Here is a 25,020-nt window from a genome sequence, read left to right as displayed (position 1 = left end):
TCTCGAAGGGAGTATCCGATTTGGTCCAAACTTGGTATATCGGAATATTATTATGTAGCTTAGATCGATTTCGGAGATGGGAATTATCGGTCCACTCCTTCTGGTACCTGCCCCACAAATGTCGAAATTTTCAAAGAAAATATTTTTTTTGCACAGAAAGAGAAAGGATAATCTGATTTCGCTCTTACTTTGCAAATCGTAATACAGGGTGATATGAAAAAATTGCAACCAACTTCAGACTGCTGTCATTTCTAAGCCACTCGTCCGACAGCTGTTGAAATTATTCCAGTGACAGCTCATTATATTGTTTACAAGCGTACAAAAGCATTTTGGTGCGAATTTTCCTGAAGAAAAGTTATTCGTGATGGAATTCAAGCGTGATAGCGTGATTTCTTTATATTTGGCTGGAAACCCACAAGTGGCTATCGTTAGAGCGCTCTAGCATTTAAATGTAACATCGCTCGTTACCGTGATACTGGTAGTGTAGCCCGACGTCAAGGAAGTGGGCGGAAGGAAACAGCAACATCAGCAGAAATGGTTCGAAAAGTAAAGAAGCGACTTGATCGAAACCCACGTCGCAGTGGCCAAAAAATGGCTTGTGAGCTGAACATATCGCAATATTCCATTCGGCAAATATTGAAAAATGAGCTCGGAGTTAGGCGTAAAGCCATTGAAATTCCAAAAAGTGCAAGAACTTACACCGCAACAGAAAGAAAATAGACTTAAATTCGCTTGGCCGAAAGAGGTGAACTGCCGAATTTGGTTTTCTCCGATGATAAAAAATTCGTTGTCCAGCAGTTTGTAAACAAACAAAATGATCGTGATTACTTGCCAAAGAGGTCAGCTGAAAATGTGCACCTTCGGTTGGCCACCAGAACTCAAGCGCCGGCCATGGTGATGGTGTGGGCCGCCATAACAGCCGATGGTAGCTCTCCGCTCGTAGTATTAATCGACCGTCAGAATAAATGCCGAATATTATCGCAAAAATATTCTGAAGGGTGTATTAGAGCCTTGGGCACGCAAACATTTTGGCCGCAAACCTTGGACATTCCACCAAAATCTCCGGATATCAATCGTTGGACTATTGTGTCTGGAGTATTTTGGAGGCAAGGTTGGCACTAAAAAATACCAATGTGTCGATCACCTCTAGCAAGCACTTTGCCGGGAAATGGGCCAAAATACCGCAGAGCAACATTCGGGCAGCGTGTGACGGTTTCATTGGCCGTTTGAAGGACATAATTCATGCCAAAGGTGATCAATTCGAACAAAAATTTTCACATACTGATATAAGTAAAGGAAGTAGACCATATAGTTCAAATATGCCACGTCGTAATATTTATATCAGACTTAGGTAAGATACGAATTGAACAGTCATGGCTAACTGCTTCGGAACCTCCCCCATAAAGGGTCAACAGTTTCAATAATCAGAACTGAAGGCTGGGGTATACATCTGTCGGCAAAACCGACTGATACCCTTTAACTTGTTTCCTATCAAATTAAAAAATATGGAACACCTAAAAAGCTTCCTTTAGGGGACCAAATAGTCTTCTTGTAGAAGACTCACCTGTCTTCTCATATTAGACCAAACGGTCTTTTTATAGATGGCCAAATGGTCTCTTATGGAGGACTAAATGATCCTTTTGGAGAAGACCAAACGGTCCTCTTGTAGAAGACCAAATGGTCTTCGTACATAAGACCCGGCCATAGAGGACCAAATGGCTCTCTTAAAGAAGGCTAACTGGTCTTTTTGTGGAAGACCAGCCGGTCTTCTTATAGAAGGTCAAATTGTCTTCCTATAGAAGACCTACTGGTCTTCTCATAGAAAACCTACTGATCTTCTTATAGAAGTTCTACTGGTCATCTCATAGAAGAACTACTGGTCTTCTCATAGAAGAACTACTGGTCTTCTCATAGAAGACCTACTGGTATTCTCATAGAAGACCTACTGGTCTTCTCATAGAAGACCTACTGGTCTTCTCATAGAAGACCTACTGGTCTTCTCATAGAAGACCTACTGGTCTTCTCATAGAAGACCTACTGGTCTTCGCATAGAAGACCTACTGGTCTTGTTATAGAAGAGCAACTGGTCTTCTTGTAGAAGAGCAACTGGTCTTCTTAGAGAAGATCTACTGGTATTCTTATAGACTGGTCTTGTTACAGAAGACCTTCTGGTCTTCCCATAGAAGACCAACTGGTCTTCTCATAGAAGATCTACTGGTCTTCTCATAGAAGACCAACTGGTCTTCATATAGAAGACCTACTGGTCTTCTTACAGAAAATCTGTTGGCCTTCTCATAGAAGACCAAGAACAAAGGGAGGCAACCTCCTACCCTTCTTATCAATTGTTGTATTAAACATGTAATTATATTTAATTACAATTTTATACCTCCAAACCCGTTTAACCTTTCCAAAGCCGAATCTCTCCGCTGCCAACATTAACAGTGACATAAAAATGAAATAAAGACCAACGATGACAATTAAATTCAATTACTCACGGACGAACAAAGACAGACAGCCGACGACGAGAGACATGGGCTACAAGTTTTTAGCCAAGCAAAGAAAAAAAAGCGATAAACAAATAATTTACGCCTCTGACAAATCAACTGAATGTCAATGTAAACAAATTTTATGACGTTTAGGTAAATAGAACGAAGCGAGAAAAAAAAAAAACGAAAATAATAACAAATATTTATTTAAAACAGCCACAGCGACAACAACACCAGCTTGTAGCTGGTGATAAGCAAGCTTCAAAGGCAAGTGCAGCACACACCCTCTGTTTAGGCATTGATCGAACAGATGAGGCGGAAAATTATATATTTACATAATTATTATTATTTTTTTTTTTTGCAAAATTCAAATCAATCAAAGTATTTCCTATATTGAATAAACATGCTTTCCCTCATTTGAAACGAGGGGAGGTGGAGCTTTTTTTTATTTATTTATTTTTTTTTTTTTTTTGATAAGGAGAACACGTTTGCTTAACGTGATGGGAGACGTCGTACGTTATGGGGAAATGACAAAAGGAGTTCTTTTAGAGGAAATCCAAAATTAATCTTCTTTTAGAAGACTTATGGGTCCTCTTGTGGGAAAACCAAAACGGACATTTTCTAGAACACCTTGTGAGATTTCCCGGATGTTTTTCTAAAGAATTCCAGAAAATAAAGAATAAAATTCCAGAAAATAAACCAGTAAAGAAATTATAATTTAAAGTGCATATTACGGCTGTGGGAAACAAATATAACAAATCGGATAAACAATCTATATATGGGAGCTATAGCTATATCTGAACCGATCTTCACCAAATTTGGCATACTAGCTTCTGGACTCAATTCGGTCCTAAGTGCCAAATTTCATCCCATTTGAGCAAATATTAGACGTTTGGTGCACAATAAAAGGTAAATCGGACGATGTTATATATGGGAGATATATCCAAATCCAAACCGATCTCGATAAAATTTAGCAAAGGTATTTCTGAGCTGTATTTGATATATTTCCCTGAATATCGTTGTTACGGAGTGCATATTACGGCTGTGGGTAACAAATACAACAAATCGGATAAACAATATATATGGGAGCTATAGCTATAGCTATATCTGAACCGATCTTCACCAAATTTGATATACTAGCTTCTAGACTCAATTCGGTCGTAAATGCCAAATTTCATCCGATTTGGGCAAATATTAGACGTTTGGTGTACAATAAATGGTAAATCGGACGAGGTTATATATGGGAGCTATATCCAAATCCGAATCGATCTCGATAAAATTTAGCAAATGTATTTCTGAGCTGTATTTGATATATTTCTCCAAATATTGTTGTTACAGAGTGCATATTACGGCTGCGTAGGACAAAAATAATAAATCGGATGAAAAATATATATGCGGGAGCTATAGCTATATCTGAACCGATTTCGATCAAATTTGGCATACTTATTTTCAGGCCTAATTTGGTTGTATGTGCAAAATTCCATACTATTCGGGCTGATATTACACGTTTGGTGCACAATAAAAAGCAAATCGGACGAAGATATGTATGGGAGCTATATCTAATTTTTTACCGATTATCTCCAATTTCAATAGGGTTCATCCTTGTGCCAAACAAATGTTGTTTGGAAAATTTCATCTGGATCGGGTAATAAATGCGAACTGTAACTTTTTCACAAAAATACATGACCAGACGGACAGACGGACGGACATGCAAAAATCGACTCAGAATGTGATTCTATGCAGATCATCAAAAGGAAGTATGGGTCTATCTCGTTTCCTTTTGTTTGTTACAAACAAATGCACAAAGACATAATACCCTCATCACCTTGTGGTGTAGGTTTTAAATATAAAGAATGCCAACAGGTTCTCCATTAGAACACAGAAAGAGATCCTGCAATAGAATATCCAGAGATATTACAATGTAACGGAATGTTTTCCTAGAACGAAATATTTTTACCAAACGACCAAACCCTCATTCCTCTTAAAATGGGGCGGGGCGGATGCGGAATATTAATTGGTCTCACTTCTCCCTTTTTTATACCCCCCACCATTCCGTTTGTAACGCATCGAAAAAATAATTTTAGACCCAGCAAGCTATATATATTCTTGATCAGCGTAAAATTCTAAGGCGATTTAGCCCTGTCCGTCCGTACGTCTGTTGTAATCACACTAGAGTCAAAACGAATAAAGATAGGAAGCTAACATCTTGCACTGATAAGTCTTTTGTCTGCAGGAAGGTGAAATTCAAAGATGGGCTATATCGGTCCACGATATCATATAGGCCCCGTTTTTCGGTATTTGGACGATTTTAGGTACAATATTCAACGAAATTATTTGAAAATTCGTATTTAAAGTTCCTAATATGTTATACAATCTATGAAGGAGAATTGTCTATGCTGGTTCAGCTCTTCGTATAGGTTCAATACATGAGATATAAAACTGCAACAAAGTCAAACACCATAATTTTTAAATTTTTTTTTTTTTTTTTTTTTTTTTTTTTTTTTTTTTTTTTTTTTTTTTTTTTTTTTTTTTTTTTTTTTTTTTTTTTGGAATGAAAGCAAATTATGTCGGAAATCGGCATCAAATTTTAGAATAAGTTTAGATTTGTTCGAATTGGTCAACTTTGGCACGAATTATAACCTTCAAACGGTCAATGAAAACGTCACACGCTGCCCGAATGTTACTCTGTGGTATTTTAGCCCATTCCCGGCGAAGCGCTTGCCTGAGGTGATCGAAATTTTGGTATTTTTTAGTGCCAACCTTGCTTTCCAAAATACTCCAGACACAATAGTCCAACAGTTTGGTATCCGGAGATTTTGGTGGCCATTGTGCGCTTGAAAAGGAAACGAGGAACCTCATTTTGTAACCATTCTTGTGTGGCGCGTGCTGAGTGCGATGGTGCTGCTGAGTCCTGTTGGAATGTCCAAGGTCTGCGTCTAAAATGTTTGCGTGTTCAAGGCTTTAATACACAATATTTTCGCGATAATATTCGGCATTTATTCTGCTGCCAGGGGCGATTAATACGAGCGGAGAACGACCATCGGCTTTTATGGCGCGGCCCACACCATCACCATTTCCATGGTTGTATGGAACATAAACTGGTAGTAGTTTCGACTACGAAGTCTGACCGGAGACTATTCTGGTGCCGCGGGTGTCAGGAGCCCCTGTTGATCTAGCCTGACTATCGAGAGGCCCCTATTTTGGGTGCAACGCGGTGGTTGTGGTTTATACCCAAATCGCGGGTAGAGCTTCGGATCGATGTGGTGTTGCATTATCAACCGGGTGCTGCGACCCATAGAGCTGCAGAGTTGTAAGATAGTTCTCAACCCCTTTACCAGGAGGGAAGTGAAGCCCATATAGCTGTTCTTCAAATTGGTACCTGCGGAATAAACCTAGAATTCTAATACCATAATAATACCAAAGGGACTTGGCCGACGCATCGTATCGCGACCCCTGTGCAATGGTGCATCATGGTTGAAGCCGTCAAGGCGATAATCATATAAAACCCCTCGAAATTATCATCCCTTCAGAATATTTTCGCAAAAATATTCAGCATTTATTCTGATGCCACGGTCGATAAATATGAGCGGAGAGCGACCATCGGCTGTTATGGCGGCCCACACCATTACCATGGCCGGCGCTAGAGTTCTGGTGGCCAACCGAAAGTGCACATTTTCAGCTGACCTCTTTGGCAGGTAAACTCGATCATTTTGTTTGTTTACAAACTGCTGGACAACGAATGTTTTCCCATCGGAGAAAACCAAATTCGGTAGTTCACCACTTTCGGCCAAGCGAAGCAACTCTTAAGCTCTTTTGCGTCTTTACCCCGAGCTCATTTTTAAATATTTGCCGAATGTAATATTGCGATATGTTAAACTCACGATGCATTTTTCGACCACTGCGACGCGGGTTTCGATCAAGTCGCTTCTTTACTTTTCGAAGCATTTCTGCTGATGTTGCTGTTTTCTTCCGTCCACTTCCTTGACGTCGAGCCACTTCCTGGACGTCTCTACTTTTCGAACCATTTCTGCTGATGTTGCTGTTTTGTTCCATCCACTTCCTGGACGTCGAGGTGCGCTACCAGTATCACGGCACATTTAAATGCTGGAGTGCTCAAACGATAGCCACTTGTGGTTTGAAGTTTGGTATTGCGTGAAGTTCTGAAGTTGGTTGCCGTTTTTTTTTTTTCATCTAACCCCGTATATTTGTGTTTGTTGGGCAACATTGATGCAAATATTTTCCTGACATGTAATGGAAATAGAGATTAATTTTCTTTGGTGACCTATTGTGAAATTTAATGACGAATAATATTGTCTTTAATGTCGATCTTCTAAAATAATGCTTTGTAGGAGATTTTTCCATAAAATCACATGAAGTGCGGTTTCAACCCTAAAATTAGTTTTTTTTTTTATTTTTCTGAATTCCTGGCTTTCAGCTAAAATTTAGTCTTATGAAGTGTTCTGGGGCCTAGACAGATATTTCTTTTTAAATATTTTGACATGTAAAGACCCCGTTTAAAGGGAGTTTTTTTTTTTAACCAGACCCTAGGGGTCAAAGCCCTTTGACTCCTTTAACAAAATCCAACAAAATAGTCTTTGTATTTTTATCAGTAATATTTTCGAAGACTCTATATTGCCAAAATGCTCGGAATCCAAGGAATCTTAATCGGAAAATTTCAAAAAATGTGGAAATTGGGAATCCTTCCCCCTCAATTTATATTATTTTGCGATCCAAATTTTCAATACGCCAAAACATGGGACATCAATTTTTAGCTCTGCTTTCATAATCTACTGGGATTTTTCTGCAATTATTTTCTTTTAAGTTGCACAGTGTAACAATACCATATTACTTGTCAATTCATTTCCATAATTGCATTTCAATCTGTAGTGCACCACCCTTTAGTGTCATAAAAATACTCCCCCAAGCCGCCAATTAAAAAACAAAGGTTATTGCCTTAAAGATATGCTAAGTAAAACGTTCATATGGCCGTCCATTCATGCTTTTATTGCGCAATAAATGTTACACTTAATAAAATAAACTACAATCAACCGGTTAACACCAGGGTGTGAACACTAAAACGAAAATATTTATATATGCCAAAAAGAAAATATGAAAAGTGTGACCATTAAAAGACCAGGTGCTTTATGTGGGTGGGACCCAAATTTTTGTGATCTGACATTAGTCAAGGCCGAATAAAAAATGATCAAAAAATTAGGAAATATTTCGCGAATTTTTGGCAACATTAATGCAAATATATTCTTCATATACAATTGACCTAAATTTCACTTTTAGTGAAATTTGATGAAGAGTAGTATTATCTCTGGGGCATGCTTTCGAAATTATGTTTTGCAGGATAATTTTGTATAAACTCACTTAAAGTATTGTTTTAACTCTAAAATGTTAATGTTTTTAAATCTCGGCGCTTAGGTAATTACCCAATGGAACCACATCCAATTTTCTCCGTCCAAAACTTTTTCAACGTCTCCATATGTAAACCTTAGGAACCAACAGTGACTTCAATATCAAATTTCACAATTACAGCTCCATCCCTTCATTGAATACTAAATTTAGTAACATTTAGCTCACCTATCCAAAACAATCTACATCTCTCCATCCTAGACACCAACAGTGATCCAAAAATAGTAACTTCTTCTAACTTGCGTACAATTATATTACGCATTTGTAAAACCATCGACAGATCCCAACACCAGATACCAACAGAGACCTTAATATCACATTTAAGAATTCAAGCTCTATCCCTTCACTCAATTGCAAATTTAGTACCATTTAGTACTTTTCGAACAATCATAGTACGCGTTCTTAAATCCCCCTCCCTCTCTCCACCCAAGACACCAACAGTGACCTCCCAACAGCCAATGGTACATTTCAAAGCATTTTGCACTTTTCGTACGCTTATAGTACGAATTTCCAAAAATCACCTCCTTCTCTCAACTACAGACATCATCAGTAATATATTTATCAAATTTAAGGATTTCAAAGCTATGACTTCATCCTATACCAAATTTTGTACTTTTCGTACAATTATAGTACACATTTTCAAAAAACACCTCAATATCTAAACTCGAGATACCAACAGAGGTCTCAATATCAAATTTGGTAATTTAAGACCTATGCCTTCACACAATACCAAATTTTATTAAATTTGGGAATTTAATATCTAACCCTTCATCCCATACCAAATTTAGAACGATTTAGTACTTTTCGTACATTTATAGCACGCATTTCCATAACCACCACCATATCTTAATTTCAGAGACCAACAGAAAGTTCAATATTAATTTTGAGAACTCCAGTTCTATCCCTTTCCCAAATACCCAATTTAGTACCACTTAGTACTTTTCCTACTGTTACATTGCACATTTCCAAAACTATTTCCCTATCTCAATTCGAGATACCAACAGAGGTCTCAATATCAAAGTTAAAGGATTTCAGCCATTTCCCTTCACCCAATACCAATTTTTTTACCATTTTGTACTTTTCGAACAATTATAGTACACTTTTCCGAAACCACTTCCATACCTTAACCACAGACACTAACGGCGAAATCCGTATCAAATTTCAAAATTTTAAATCTATACCCAATACCAAATTTAGTACAATATCAACTTTAAAGGATTCCATCTTATCCCTTCACTCAATACCAAATTTAGTACCAATTAGTACAATAACGGTACACTTTTCAGAAACCACTTCCATATCTTAACCACAGACACCAACGATGACACATTTCCAAAACCAACTCCATATCTCAAATCCAGCTACCATCAGAAACCTCAATATTAAATTGCAGCATTCCAGTCCTATACCAAATTTAGTACCTTTCAGTACTTTTCGAACATACATATTACAATTTTCCATTTCCATAAAGTACGCATTTTCAAAATAATTTCTATATCTCAACCTCAGACACCTACAGTTACCAAAAATTCAGAATTTATCTCTATCCCTTCATTCAATACCAAATATAGTACCATTTAGTACTTTTCGTACAACTATTGTACACATTTCCAAAACCAGGCTGCACTTATCAAATTTCGAGATTTCAAGCACTATCTGTTCACCCAATATCGAATTGCGCCAAATATGTACTATTTAGTACTTTTTGTGCACTTGTAGTAGTACCCATTTCCACAACCACCTCTTTATCACAAATCTACCATCAACTGGGATCCCAATACAACATTTAAAAATTTAGTACTTTTCATACCGTTCCAATACGAAATCACCAAAAACCCAGCCTTAGCTGACACCTTCGGAGCAATAGTGACCCTCACCTGAAATTCGAAGATCCTAGCATCAGCCGTTTCAGAAAACTCCATTTTGTTCTCCAGTGTACGGCAGGTGATCTTAGACAGTCCCATTTATTTGAACGCCATTTTTTTTTATACTCTCAGCCATATGGCTACAGATGGTATATATCATTTGATACTGTCAAAACGTGTCTCATCGAAATAACAGTTTTAGACCCTAGGTCTTTTTGAACCAAATACGTTTCAGGAAAATTGGAGTCGATCTGGCGATGTCCGTCTGTCTGGCTGGTGCGCACGACAATTCTCGAAGGGAGTATCCAAATTGGCCCAAAACTTGGTATATCGTAATATTATTATTAAACTTAGATCGAGTTCGGAGATGGGCAATATCGATCCACTCCTTCTGCTAATATCGGCTCACTCCTTTCTACACAGAAAGAGAAAAGATAATCCGATTTTACTCCAACTTTGCAAATCCTAATATTTGCGTCAGTTCTAGGTCAAGTGCGAAAATGGACAATATCGGTCCACTCCATCAAGTACCTCCCCCACAAAGGGTCAAAATTTTGAATAATTACAACTCTTATAAAATGTGATGTAAGAATTCGACTGTCTTAAAATGTCACACATCCCAATATTTATATTAACCCAAGGTCTGGTGTTAAGATGGAATATATCGGTCCACTCCTTCTGGTACCTTCCCAACAAATGGTCGAAATTTTCAAAAAATATATTTTTTTGCACAGGTAGAGAAACGATAATCCGATTTTGCTCCAAAAGCAAATCCTAATATTTGCGTCAGTGCTAAGTTAGGTGTGGAAATGGACAGTATCGGTCCATTCCATCTGGTACCTCCCCCACAAAAGGTCGAAATTTTGAATATAAAATTAAGCTCATAAAGCGCGAAATTAACATTCAATTCCATTTACACTTGACACATATGAATATTGCCATCAACACATGTTATAAAAACGGCAGAGATCGGACCATGCCTTCTGGTACCTCCCCTACAAAGGGTCAAAATTTTGAATACCTATGAAGGTCATAAAACGCGAAATAAGCATCGGGTTCTCTTTATATTGCACACATCCCATTATTTCTACTAACACAAGATCTGTCGTGAATATGAGATATCTCGGTCCACCTCTTCTAGTACCTCCTCCCCCAAGGGTCAAAATTTTGAATGTTCATAAAACGCGAAAGTAATATTCGATTCCACTCAAGACTTGGTACATCTCAATATTTCCATCAACACAAGATCTGTTATAAAGATGGTAGAGATCGGACCATTCCTTCTGGTACGTCCCCCACAAAGGGACAACATTTTGAATAACCAAAACGAATATAAAATACGAAATAAGCATCTGGTTCTCTTTATGTTTCATACATCCCCTTATTTCTACTAACACAAGATCTATTATAAAGAGGGTAGCGATGAGACCATTTCTTCTGGTACGTCCCCCACAAAAGGGTCAAAATTTGCAATAACCAAAACGATTATTAAATACGAAATAATCATCCGGTTTTCTTCATATGTCATGCATACCATTATTTCTGCTAAAACAAGATCTGCTGTGAAGATGGGATATATCGGTCCAATCCTTCTGGTACCACCCCCACAAAGGGTCAAAATTTTGAGTGAGAGTTGCCACATCTCAATTTTTATAACCTACACCACAAGATGGTCTGGGTATTATGTCTTTGTGCATTTGTTTGTAACAGGCAAAAGGAAACGAGATAATAGACCCATAGTTCCTTTTGATGATCTGCATAGAATCACATTCTGAGTCGATTTATGCATGTCCGTCCGTCCGTCTGTCCATGTATTTTTGTAAACAAAATACAGTTCGCATTTATTGCCCTATCCAGATGAAATTTTGCACAAATCATTTGTTTGGCCCAAGAACGAACCCTATTGAAAATGGAGAACATCGGTAAAAATTTAGATATAGCTCCCATATAAATCTTCGTCCGATTTGCATTTTATTGTGCACCAAACGTGTAATATCAGTCCGAATAGTATGGAATTTTGTACGTACCATCAGATTGGACCTGAAAATAAGTATGTCAAATATGATCAAAATCGGTTCAGATATAGCTATAGCTCCCTATATATTGTTCATCCGATTTGTTATTATTGTCCTCCGCGGCCGTAATATGCACTCTGTAACAACAATATTTGGGGAAATATATCAAAAATACCTCAGAAATACATTTGCTAAATTTTATCGAGATCGGTTCAGATTTGGATATAGCTCCCATATATAACTTCGTCCGATTTACCGATTGATTGTGCACCAAACGTCTAATATTTGCCCAAATTGGATGAAATTTGGCACTTACGACCGAATTGAGTCTAGAAGCTAGTATGCCAAATTTGGTGAAGATCGGTTCAGATATAGCTATAGCTCCCATATATATTGTTCATCCGATTTGTTATATTTGTTACCCACAGCCGGAATATGCCCCCGCGTAACAACGATATTCAGGGAAATATATGAAATACAGCTCAGAAATATCTTTGCCAAATTTTATCGAGATCGGTTCCGATTTGGATATACCTCCCATATATATTTTTATCCGATTTCAAATTAAATGTGCACCAAATGGGCAATACAAGTCCGAATTTAAAAGATACAAATGCTTTGGCATATTTAGTCCTTTGAACTTTAAATTATAATCATAATCATAGCGTGTATGATTGAATTCTCCCATAAAAACTTTTAATTGTTATGCGCAGCTCTACTAAATTAGCAAAGTGGTGTAGGGTATCATAAAGTCGGCCCCGCCCGACTTTAAGACTTTCTTTACTGGTTTTTACTTGTTTTTTTTTTTACTTGTTTTATTTGTAATTTTGTAAAACCCCGACTTTTGTTCCCCTGTGTACTGCAGGTGATCTCAGTTCAGTCCCCCACGTATTTGAGTGTCGTATATATTTTTTTTCAAATCGATATCAAAAGGGTGATAACAAAATCTTGAAGATATTTTTTCTTGTCTGTTTTTTTTTTTTTTTTTTTTGGGCTGGCAATTGAATTGTGCTTGTTTTTAATTTTTTTCATTTTTTTTTTGTTTTCACCTCACTCTTTATCTGCCGTTCCTTGTCTTTGATTTGTGTGAGAGGTGTTTTGCTAACGTCGTTTTTTTGTTTTCTTTTTTTTTAAACATTGCCATCTTTTGTTTTTGTTTAATTTTTCGCCTTTCTTCCGTTACCAATATTCGCCACTTGATGACTACCTTTAAACAACACGATTTAGTAACACGGGCAACTCAATGCAGTTCGTTAGATACCAAAAGGCTTTTTTGTTAAAATATAATTAAAGTAATTTGTCAAAACAAGAAAAACAACAACAAAGAAACTAATTTCCCAAATTAAGAAATAAGTGAAGACAGAAAAAAAACAACAAGGAAAATAATGTGAAAGACGGCTCCACACGAAATTCGATTACTAAAAAATTTTTCTTCCGTTGTTGTGTTGTCGGTGCCTCTAGCAGTTACTTGTTGCTGGCACTGGCCCTCTACACCCCCACCCCCCCCCCCCCTCCTCCACAAGGCAATGCTTGATTGGTATTATGGCGGCCCCCACCAGCCCCAAAGAGAAGGGAACAAATTAGAGTTTAACCAGGCATAAATTTCAAACAGCTATTGGTTGGCCAAAAACCAAAGCCAGCCCCCTCACCCTATGCCACACAATTGTTTTTGATAAATTATTATTTTTAACAACAATTTGTAAGTATTTTTTTTTTTTGGAATTTTTTTGTTAAAAAACAATAAAAGAAGACATCATTAAATCGTAACGAAATACCATTGCGACAGCAAAAAAAAAAACTTCAATACCAACAACAATAATATGTTATCTATTGAAAAAAATGTATATACAGGGTGAGATGAAAAAACTGCAACCTACTTCAGACTGCTGTCATTTCTAAGCCCCACTCGTCCGACAGCTGTTAAAATTTTTTCAGTGGCAGGTCATTATATTGTTTATAAGCGTACAAAAGCATTTTGCTGAGAATTTTCCAGGAAAAAAGTTATTCGTTGTGGAATTCAGGGGTGATAGGATGATTTATTTGTATTTGGCTGGAAAACCACAAGAGGCTAACGTTGGAGCACTCCAGCATTTAAATGTGAATAAATTGTTTGTGTCTCGTACCATGATACTGGTAGCGTAGTAGCCCGACATCAAGGAAGTGGAAGGAAGAAAACAGCAACATCAGCAGAAATGGTTTGAAAAGGAAAGAAACGACGACTTGATCGAAACCCGCGTCGCAGTGGCCGAAAAATGGCTCGTGAGCTGAACATATCGCAATATTCCATTCGGCAAATATTGAAAAATGAGCTCGGGGTAAAGTCATTGAAATTCCAAAAAGTGCAAGAACTTACACCGCACCATTTATAACGAATTTGGAAATAAAATCCTTAAAAAATTCTGTTAAAATTTAAAAATACCGAATATAGCCGTTATATTGATGTCTATACGACGTGGACCCACACGGCATTGTTTGTCATAAGCCAAAGACCAAATTCAAATTCGAAACTTGAAATAAACGGTGAATAATGTAGCTAAAATCATCAAAATATCGTATATAGGGAGGTACCGTTATGTAGGAGCTATACGAAGACCTGGACCAGCATAGACAATTTTCTGTCATAGGCTGTAGCATCCATTACGAACTTCAAATACGACATTTCAAACAATTTAGCTGAGTATTGTACCTAAACTAAATTGTACCTAAACAAAATATCGAATATAGGGAGGTACTGGTATATGGGGCCTATACGAAGACCTGGACCTTCATAGACAATTTTCTGTCACAGACTGTAGTTTCAATTACGAACTCTAAATGCGTAATTTGAAAAGATTCCGGTGAATAATGACGCTAAAATCACCAAAATACCGAATATTGGGTGGTACCATTATATGGGGGCTATACGAAGACGTGGACCTGCACAGACAATTTTTTGTCTTAGGATGTTTTATCCATTTCGAACTTCAAATACCAAATTTGAAACAATTCCGACGAATAAACCAAACGTTCGCTAAAATCATCAAAATATCGAATATCGGGAGGTACCGTTATATGGGGCCTATACGAAGACGTGGACCTGCACAGACAATTTTCTGCCTTAGGCTGTAGTATTCATTTCGAACTTTAAATACCAAATTTGAAACAATTCCGGTGAAAAATGGCGCTAAAATCATCAAAATACCGAATTTGGGAGGTACCGTTATATGGGAGCTATACGGAGACGTGGACCTGCACAGACAATTTTCTGTCTTAGGATGTTTTATCCATTTCGAACTTCAAATACCAAATTTAAAACAAATCCGGTAAATAATGTCGCCAAAATCATCAAAATACCGAATATAGGGGCGTACCGTTATATGGGGGCTATACAAAGAAGTGGACCTGCACAGACAATTTTCTGTCATAGGCTGTAGTATCCATTACGAACTTTAAATACAAATTTGAAACAATTCCGGTGAATAATGTCGCTAAACTCATCAGAATACCGAATATCGGGAGGTACCGTTATATGGGGGCTATATGAAAACGTGGACCCACATGGCCCATTTACAAACTTAACCTGCCTACTGGCAAAATAAACATGTGTGCAAAATTTTAGCCTTCTATCTCAATTCGTTCGAAAGATAGCGTGATTACAACAGACATACGGACAGACAGACAGACGTACAGACAGACAGTCGGACATGGCTAAATCGTCTTAAAATTTTACGCTGATTAAGAATATATATACTTTGTTGGGTCTGACATGAGTATTTCAAGGAGTTACAAACGGAATGACAAAATTAATATACCCTCCATAGTATGGTGGAGGGTATTAAATTGACTCAAAAGAGCTAAAGAGTTTCTTCGCTTGGCCAAAAGTGGTGAACTGCCGAATTTAGTTTTCTCCGCTCCGATGAGAAAACATTCGTTGTCCTGCAGAAGTTTGTAAACAAACAAAATGATCGTGTTTACTCGCCAAAGAGGTCAGCTGAAAATGTGCACCTTCATGGACCATGGTGATGGTGTAGGCCGCGATAACAGCTGATGGTCGCTCTCCACTCGTATTTATGGCACCGACCGTGGCATCAGAATAAATACCGAATATTATCGCGAAAAAATCCTGGGGGTGTATTAAAGCCTTGGGCACTCAAACATTTTGGCCGCAGACCTTGGACATTCCAACAAGACTCAGCTTGAGGTGGCCATCGTACTCAGCACGCGCCACCAAGAACGGTTACAAAATGAGGTTCCTCGATTCATTTCCAGCGCACCACCAGCACGCCACCAAAATCTCCGGATACCAATCCGTTGGACTATTGTGTTTGGAAGCAAGGTTGGCACTAAAAAATACCTCAAGCAAGCGCTTCGCCGGGAATGGGCCAAAATACCGCAGAGCAAAATTCGGGGAGCGTGTGACGTTTCATTGGCCGTTTGAAGGCCATAATTCTTGCCGAAGGTGACCAATTTTAGCAAATCTAAACTTATTTTAAAATTTGATGCTATTTCCGACATTTTTTGCTTTAATTCAAAAAAAAAAAATTAAAAAAAAATTAAAAATAATGGAATTGGACTTTGTTGCAGTTTTTTCATCTCACCCTGTATATGTACGTATTTGCTGCTACCTATACCACTTGTTTTCATTTTGATGAATTATTATTTTTTGTTGTTTTTGGTTATTAGCTACTTTGGTGAAAGTATTTCCGAAATATAGAAAAAAAAGGCGAAAATGTAATAACTATTCACTACACCAACAAAAACAACATAATTGCTTTTGCTATTTTGTTTTGATGTTTTTTTTTTTTTTGTTTTTTGGTGGATTCGTTCATTCATGACGTTAATTGTGATTAATTCAGTTGAACTGTAAAGTGTCATCATCATCATCGGCGGCAACGTCAAATTTGTTCAATATGCGGAAAAAGTTTTGGGAACAGTGGTTCCCAATACGATTTTTATAGAGGGTCTGAAAGAAGGAGATGGAATACCTGAATATAGTTTTCTGCCTAAAGACGATCTGAAGAATATTTTCGGCCATTAGAAGGCCAGAAAGCAGTTTTTGATTTATTAAAAACCTGAAGCTGATATTTAATCGACATTAGATGAGAAAAAGCACCTCTGCCTATAGAAACCTTACAAATGTCTCTCATCTATAGATGTCATGTAATGGGTAAACGAAATACTATAGAATGGTTTACTATTTTTAGGAAACCTGGGCAAATATAAATAATGGCTATTCCATTCTGAGCAGACCAAAACAAATGCATATATTTTTTCAGTACCCGAAATGAGAAGTTTATCTATAAAAACTCCTAAGACATAGGTGTACCCGAGCATCCACTGGTGTCGCTGTCCAAAAAAAATATATCATTTAATAAAAACAAAAATTCTATTTATACCCTCAGCCATATGGCTCGTATCAAATGATATATACCCTCTATAACATTTGATACGACACAAAATGTGCCTCATCGAAATAACGGGTTTTAGATCCTAGGTCTCTTTCTCGAAAGGGAATATCCAATTTGATCCAAACTTGGTACATTGTAATATTATTGTCAAACTTAGATCGAGTTCGAGCTCGGTCCACTCCTTTTGGTAACTCCCCCAAAAAGGGTCAAAACTTTGAATATCCATAAAGCTCATACAACGCGAAATTAAGATCCATTTCCATTCAGACTTGGCTCTTCTCAATATATCCATCAACATAGGATCTTTTATAAAGATGGTAGACATCGGACCATTCCTTCTGGTACCTCCCCCACAAAGGGTTAATATTTTGAATAACCAAATCGATCATAAAATCCAAAATAAGCATTCGGTTCTCTTCAAATTACTCGCATCACAATATTTTTCGTAACAGAAGGTCTGGTGTGAAGATGGAATATATCGGCCCACTCCTTCTAGTACCTCCCTCACAATGGGTAGAAATTTTCAAAGAAAAAAAAAAATCTGCACAAGAAGAGAAGCAATAATAGGATTTTGCTCCAAATAACGGTTTTAGACCTCTTTGGGCTAAATCCGTTTTAGGACATTTAGAGTCGATCAGATGTTTCCGTCCGTTCGTCAGTCTGTCTGGCTGGTGTGGACGATAACTCTTGAGGGGAGTATTCGATTTGATCCAAACTTGGTATTATTATCAAACTTAGATCGAGTTCGGAGAAGGGCAATATCGGCCCACTCTTTCTGGTACTTCTCCCACAAATGGTCGAAATTTTCAAAAAAAATATATTTTCTGCACAGAAAGAGAAACGATAATCCGATTTTGGTGCAACTTTGCAAATCCTAATATTTGAGTCACTGCTAGGCCAGGTGCAAAAATGGACAATATCGGTGCACTCAATCAAGTACCTCCCCCACAAAGGGTCAATATTTTGAATAATTACAACTCCTACAAAATGCGATGAAATAGTTCGATTGTCTTCAAATTTTACACATCCTAATATTTTTATGAACCCAAGATCTGATGTTAAGATGGAATATATCGATCCACTCCTTCTGATACCTCCCTCACAAAAGGTCGAAGTTTTCAATAAATTATATTTTCTGTACAGAAAAAGAAAGGATAAATTGATTTTGCTGCAACTTTGCAAATCCTAATATTTGCGTCAGTGCTAGGTCAGGTGCGAAAATGGACAATATCTGTCCAATCCGTCAAGTACCTCCCCCACAAAGGATCAATATTTTGAATATTTACAACTCCTATAAAATGCGATGAAATAGTCCGATTGTCTTCAAATTTCACACATCCTAATATTTTTATGAACCCAAGATCTGGTGTTAAGATATATCGGTCCATTTCTTCTGGTACCTCCCCCACAAAAGGTCGAAATTTAAAAAAAAAATATTTTCTGCACATAAAGAGAAGTAATTATCCGATTTTGCTCGAACTTTGCAAATCCTAATATTTCCGTCAGTGCTAGGTCAGGCGCGAAAATGAACAATATCGGCCAACTCCGTCAAGTACCTCCCCCACAAAGGATCAACATTTTGAATAATTACATATCTTATAAAATGTGTTGAAAGCGTCCTATTGTCTTCAAATTTCACACATCCCAATATTTATATCAACCAAAGGCCTTGTGTTAAGATGGAATATATCGGTCCACTCCTTCTCGTACCTCCACCACAAATGGTCGAAATTTAAAAAAAATATTGTCTGCACATAAAGAGAAGTAATTATCCGATTTTGCTCGAACTTTGCAAATCCTAATATTTGCGTCAGTGCTTGGCACATCTGAATATTTCTATCAACACAGAAACTGTTATAAAGACGGTAGAGATCGGACCATTCCTGCTGGTACCTCCCCCACAAAGGGTCAAAGTTTTGAATAACCAAAACGTTTATAAAATCTGAAATAAGCATCAGATTCTCTTTATATTTCACACATTCCATTATTTCTACTAACACAAGACTTGTTGTGAAGATGGGATATATTGGTCCTCTCCTTCTGGTACCTCCCCCACAAAGGGTCAAAATTTTGAATACCGGTGGAGCTCATAAAACGCGAAATTATCATCCGATTCCATTCAGACTTCTCAATATTTCCATCAACACAAGATATCTTATGGAGATGGTAGAGATCAGACCATTTATTCTGGTACCTCCTCCCATAGGATTCAAAGTAAGCCAAAGAAGCATTCAAATTTCACACATACAAACATTTTTGCCAACACCAGATCTGTAGTGAAGATCATATATAGCTGCGAACCTCTTATGGTACCTCACCCACAATGGATCACGATTTTCAATACTTTTATCGAGAATATTGTCCCATTCTTTCGGAACCAACTCCATAGAGGGTCAAGAGTTTGAATAATCATATCAGAAGTCAAAATATATTTAAATAATCGAACATTGGCATACATATGTCGACAGAACCGACTGATACTTTTTAAATCTTTTTTTTTTTTTTTGGTTTTGACATAAAATTCGAATGCATCTCCCAAAACTGCCGTTTTAAACGGTTTTCATAGAAATCTTTAAAATCTTCTAAACACTTTGGGGGCTTTATTGTCTTCCTTTTTTGATTAGGTGCCTACCTCTCTCTCTCTCCCTCTCTCTCAATACCTCATTTCAGGAATTTGAAGTTACTTTGAAGTCCTCCTAATGATTCTACGCACTAAAACTGCGTGCATGTTTGACCTAAATTATATTTTTACAATCCTGACCAATTATGTCAAGGACATAAAACAGGGTAATTTGGTGGCCTTACGGAAGCAATTAAAACATCTATCTGTTCTAATTGTGTCGCCACGACTGTTGTTGGATTAATGTATAGATAGATTGATTTGCTTTCTTGTTATTGAAACCAAAACATTCTATACGACCGGCTAATTGAACATTGGGTGGATTTTCATGGTGTTCCAATTTATTTTTTTTTTGTTTTGGCTCTTAACACAAATTTTGTTGGCCAAGGTTACGGTTTTGGTAGGTGGCTGAATGAATGAATGGATGGATGGAATGTGCTTCCATTTTTTTTTTTTTTTGTTGGCTGGAATATTTTGTTTTGTTTGTTTATATGCGGCGATATGAAAATATGATGCGAAAAAAGACAAAACTTTTCTCCCCCAAACAATTCCCACCCGTTCTGTTTATTTAGCGTTTTTTTTTTTCGCCTGATGGGCATTGTTATAACCAATTTATTGCTTTTATTGTGGTTTGGTCTTTTTTTGTGGGATTTTTGTTTGGCCGGTGGAAATGAAAGGTGACGTTACAAATACATAAACACATGCTGATCATTATTATCATCATCATCGTCATCATCATCCAAAACCCATTCATTGTGGGTTTTGGGGACAGAGGGCCTTTTATGTGGTCTTTTGGATTTTGTGTTTATATGCCAACTGACTCAGTAACTCTCAACTGTTTCATTGTCTATTCTTAGCTGCTGGCCAGTTGGCTTTGTGCCTTTCATTATTTGGCAACCATTTGGAGACATGAAAACAAACAGACAATACAACCACACTTGCCATTCAAACGGGGTCATTAACAAAATTGTTTATCAAAATAAAAATTTTAATTATGTTTATTTATGATTTTAAGATCCGATTTTGACAAGTGGTGAACTAGAAATAGTTTTTTTTTATGAAAAAATCTTCAAAAATTTTCATTTTGAAGTTCATCGAGGAGGATGTTCGTAAAACCATTTCACATTGGACTCACATCCAATTGTTGTGTCCAAAACTATTTCAACGTCTCCATATATAAACCCTAGAAACCAACAGTGACTTCAATATCAAATTTAGTTCAAAAGTTCAACTTTTCGTACTATTATAGTTCACATTTCCAAAACCCCCTCAATATCTCAATTTCAGATACCAACAGACCCCACAATCTCAAATTTCGGGATTTCAGCCCTAGCAAATTTAGTACCATTTAATACTTTTCGTACAAATATTGGACGCATTTCCAAAACCACATCTATATCTCAATAATATATACCAACAGATACTTCAATACCAAATTTGAGCATTCCAGGTCTATTCCTTCATTCATTACCAAATTTAGTACCATTTAGTATTTTACGTACAAGTTTAGTAAACATTTCCTGAAACACCTCCATATCTCAATCCCAGATACCAAAAAGACTTCAATATCAAATCTGAGGATTCCAGCCGTATCCCTTCTCCTAATACCAAATTTAGTACCATTGTAACCATTTCCAAAAACACCTCTTAATTATATATACCAACAGGAACTTCAATATCAAATTTCCCAGGCCTATCCCTTTACCCAGTACCAAATTTAGTACCAATTAGTACTTTTCGTACAATTATAAAACACACTTCCGGAAACATCTTCATATCTTAATTCCCATTGCCAACAGGGACCTCAACATCAAATTTGAGGATTCCAGGCCTATCCCTTTACCCAGTATCATATTTAGTACCAGTTTGTACTTTTCGAACAATTATAACACACACTTCCAGAAACTCCTTCATATCTTAATTCCAGATACCAACGGATACGTCAATATCAATTTTGGGGATTCAAGCCCTATCCCTTCAACCGATACCAAATTTAGTACCAACTAGTACTTTTCGAACAGTTAAAGTACACATTTCCAAAACCACATCTACATCTCAATACCAGATAGCAACAGAGACATCTATATCAAATTTCAGGCATCCATCTCTATCCCTTCACCCAATACCAAATTTAGTACCATTTAGTACTTTTCGTCCAAACCACCGAAAAATTTCAACCTCAGATACCAATAGTTATCTAAATATCAAATTTTAGAATTTTATCTCTATCTCTTCAACCAACACGAAATTTAGTACCATTTAGTACTTTTCGCAAAATTTTAGTACGCACTTCCAAAATTATCTCCACGTCTCAATTCCAAATACCAACAGAGACCTCAATCTAAAATTTAAGGATACCAGGCATATCCTTTTTTCGAACAATTAAAGTACATATTTCCAAAACCATCTACATATCTCAATCCCAGACACCAACAAAGACCTCAATGTCAAATTTGAGGATTCCAGTCCTATCCCTTGACCCAATACCAATTTTAGTACCAGTTAGTACTTTTCGTACAATTATAGGACGCATTTACAAAAACATCTCCATGTCTCAATTTCAGATACCAACGGACACCCCAATAACAAATTTGAGAATTCCAGACATATCGCTTCGTTTAATACCAAGTTTAGTACCATTTAGTAATTTTCGTACAAGTATAGGACGCATTTCCAAACCACCGGAAACTTTCAACCTCTGATACCAATAGTTATCTAAATATCAAATTTTGGAATTTTATCTCTATCTCTTCAACCAACACGAAATTTAGTACCATTTAGTACTTTTCGCAAAATTATAGTACGCATTTCCAAAATCATCTCCACGTCTCAATTCCAAATACTAACAGAGACCTCAATATCAAATTTAAGGATTTAGTACCTTCACCCAATACCAAATTTGGTACCATTTAGTATTTTTCGTACAATTATAGTACACATTTCCAAAACCAGCTCCATATTTCAATTCCAAATACCAACAGAGACTCAATATTAAAATTCAGGATTTCAGTTGAGAAAAGTACTAATTTAGTACTTCTTAGTACTTTTCGTACATTTAAAGTACACATTTCCAAAACCACATCCATACCTCAATCCAAGTTATCCACCAAGAACTCAATATCAAATTTGAGGATTCCAGCCCTATCCCTTCACCCGATATCAAATTAAGTACCAATTAGTACTTTTTAAACAATTAAAGTACACATTTCCAAAACCACATCCATATCTCAATTCCAGATACCAACAGAGACCTTAATATCAAATTTGAAGATTCTAGCCCTATAACTTCACCCAATATCAAATTTAGTACCATTTAGTACTTTTCGCACAATCATAGTACACATTTCCAAAATCATCTCCATATTTCAATTCTATATACCAACAAGGTCCTCAATATCAAATTTCAGACCTCCAATTTTATATTTTACCCAATACCAAATAAAGTACTATTTGTACTTTTTGTACAAATATTTTCTACATTTCCAAAACCACATACATATGTCAATCCCAGATACCCACAATGACCTCAATATCAAATTTGAGGATTCCAGCCCTACTCTTCACCTAATGCCAAATTTGGTACCATTTAGTACTTTTCGTACAAATATAGGACACATTTCCAAAATCATCTTCATATCTCATTTCCAGATACCAACAGTTACCTAAATATCAAATTTTAGAATTTTATCTTTATCCCTTCATCCAATACCAGATTTGGTACCATTCAGTACTTTTCGTACAACTTTTCCGAAACCACTTCCATCCCCAACAACAGAAACCAATGGTGAAATCTGTATCAATTTTCAGGATTTCAGATGTATTTCTTTACCCAGTACCAAAATTAGTTCTTTTCGTGCAATTATTGTACATATTTCCAAAACCACATCCATATCTCAATCCCAGATACCCACAAAGACCTAAATATCAAATTTGAGGATTTCAGCCCTATCCCTTCACCCAAATCTCAAACACAGATATCATCAGCAATCCAAATATCAAATTTCACAATTGTATCTCTATCCCTTCACACAGTTCCAAAAAAGTACCATTCAGTACTTTTCGTACTGTTATAGTACAAATTTCCAAAACCACCTCCATATGTCCAGGCTACACAAATTTAAGATTTAAGCACTATATTTTTATCCAATACCAAATTGTACCAAATTTGGTACCATTAAGTACTTTTCGTACTAATATAGGACCCATTTCCAAACCATCACCAAATCTCAAACGAAGATATCATCCTTAATCTACAAATCACATTTCAAAATGTGATCTCCATCCCTTCACTTAATATTCAGTACTTTTCGTACAATTATAGTACACATTTCCGAAATCACCTCCATATGTCCAGGCTAAACATGAACAGCGTCCTTAATACCAAATTTCTGATTTCAAGCAATATCTGTTCACCTAACACCAAATTGTACCAAATATAGTACCATTAAGTACTTTTCGTACAAATATTGGACGTATTTCCAAAATCACGTTCATACCTTAAACACAAATACCATTATTAACGTAAATTTCAGATTTTATTCAATTCACAATTTAGTACCATTTTAGTACATTTCGTACAGTTATAGTACACATTTCCGAACCCACCTCCATATGTCCAGGCTACACATGAACAGCGAACCCAATACCAAATTTCAAATGTTAGGCACTATCTTTTCATCCAATACGAAATTGTACCAATTATAGTACTACTTAGTACTTTTGGTGCACTTGCAGTACACATTTCCAAAACCACCTCCACCATCAGAGACTCCAATACAAAATTTCAAAATTCCATCTTCATCTTCATCTGTTCACCCCTAACCAAACCAAACTGTTTCAAAATTAGTATCATTTAGTACAGTTCGTACACTTAGTACACTTTTCCAAAACTTTCACCTTCATATATCAAACTTACTTTCCAAACTTGATTCTTATACCAAATTTCAATTTTTTAGTTCTATCCGTTCGCATAATAACAAATGGTACCATTATTGAAGTATAGTACCATTTTAGAACTTTTCGCAAACTTAAAATTCGAATTTCTAAAAACGCTTTGGTATATCTATCCTGCACTCCATTAGTGACTCTCATTCCAATTTTCACAATTCTAGCTCCATTCTGTTTGTCCAATGCAAAGTATTAAATTTTTAGTACATTTTAGTACTTTTCGTACCCTTTTTGTATGAATTTCCAAAAACCCAGCCTACGCACTAAGGCTAAAGTTTATGC

At 36.6% G+C, this 25,020-nt stretch overlaps 1 protein-coding gene across 4 annotated transcripts in view; it reads left to right on the top strand.

Moving 5' to 3' along the window:
- The window catches only part of LOC101895256 (ecotropic viral integration site 5 ortholog), a 145,468-nt gene that overhangs the window by 89,311 nt on the left and 31,137 nt on the right, over nt 1-25,020 (top strand). The gene's annotated exons all lie outside the window — the stretch shown is intronic.

This window comes from Musca domestica, unplaced genomic scaffold (assembly GCF_030504385.1).
Source record: "Musca domestica strain aabys unplaced genomic scaffold, Musca_domestica.polishedcontigs.V.1.1 2, whole genome shotgun sequence".
NCBI classification, from domain to species: domain Eukaryota; kingdom Metazoa; phylum Arthropoda; class Insecta; order Diptera; family Muscidae; genus Musca; species Musca domestica.
Note: the sequence above shows the minus strand (reverse complement) of the source record. Positions and strands in the feature narration are given on the sequence as shown.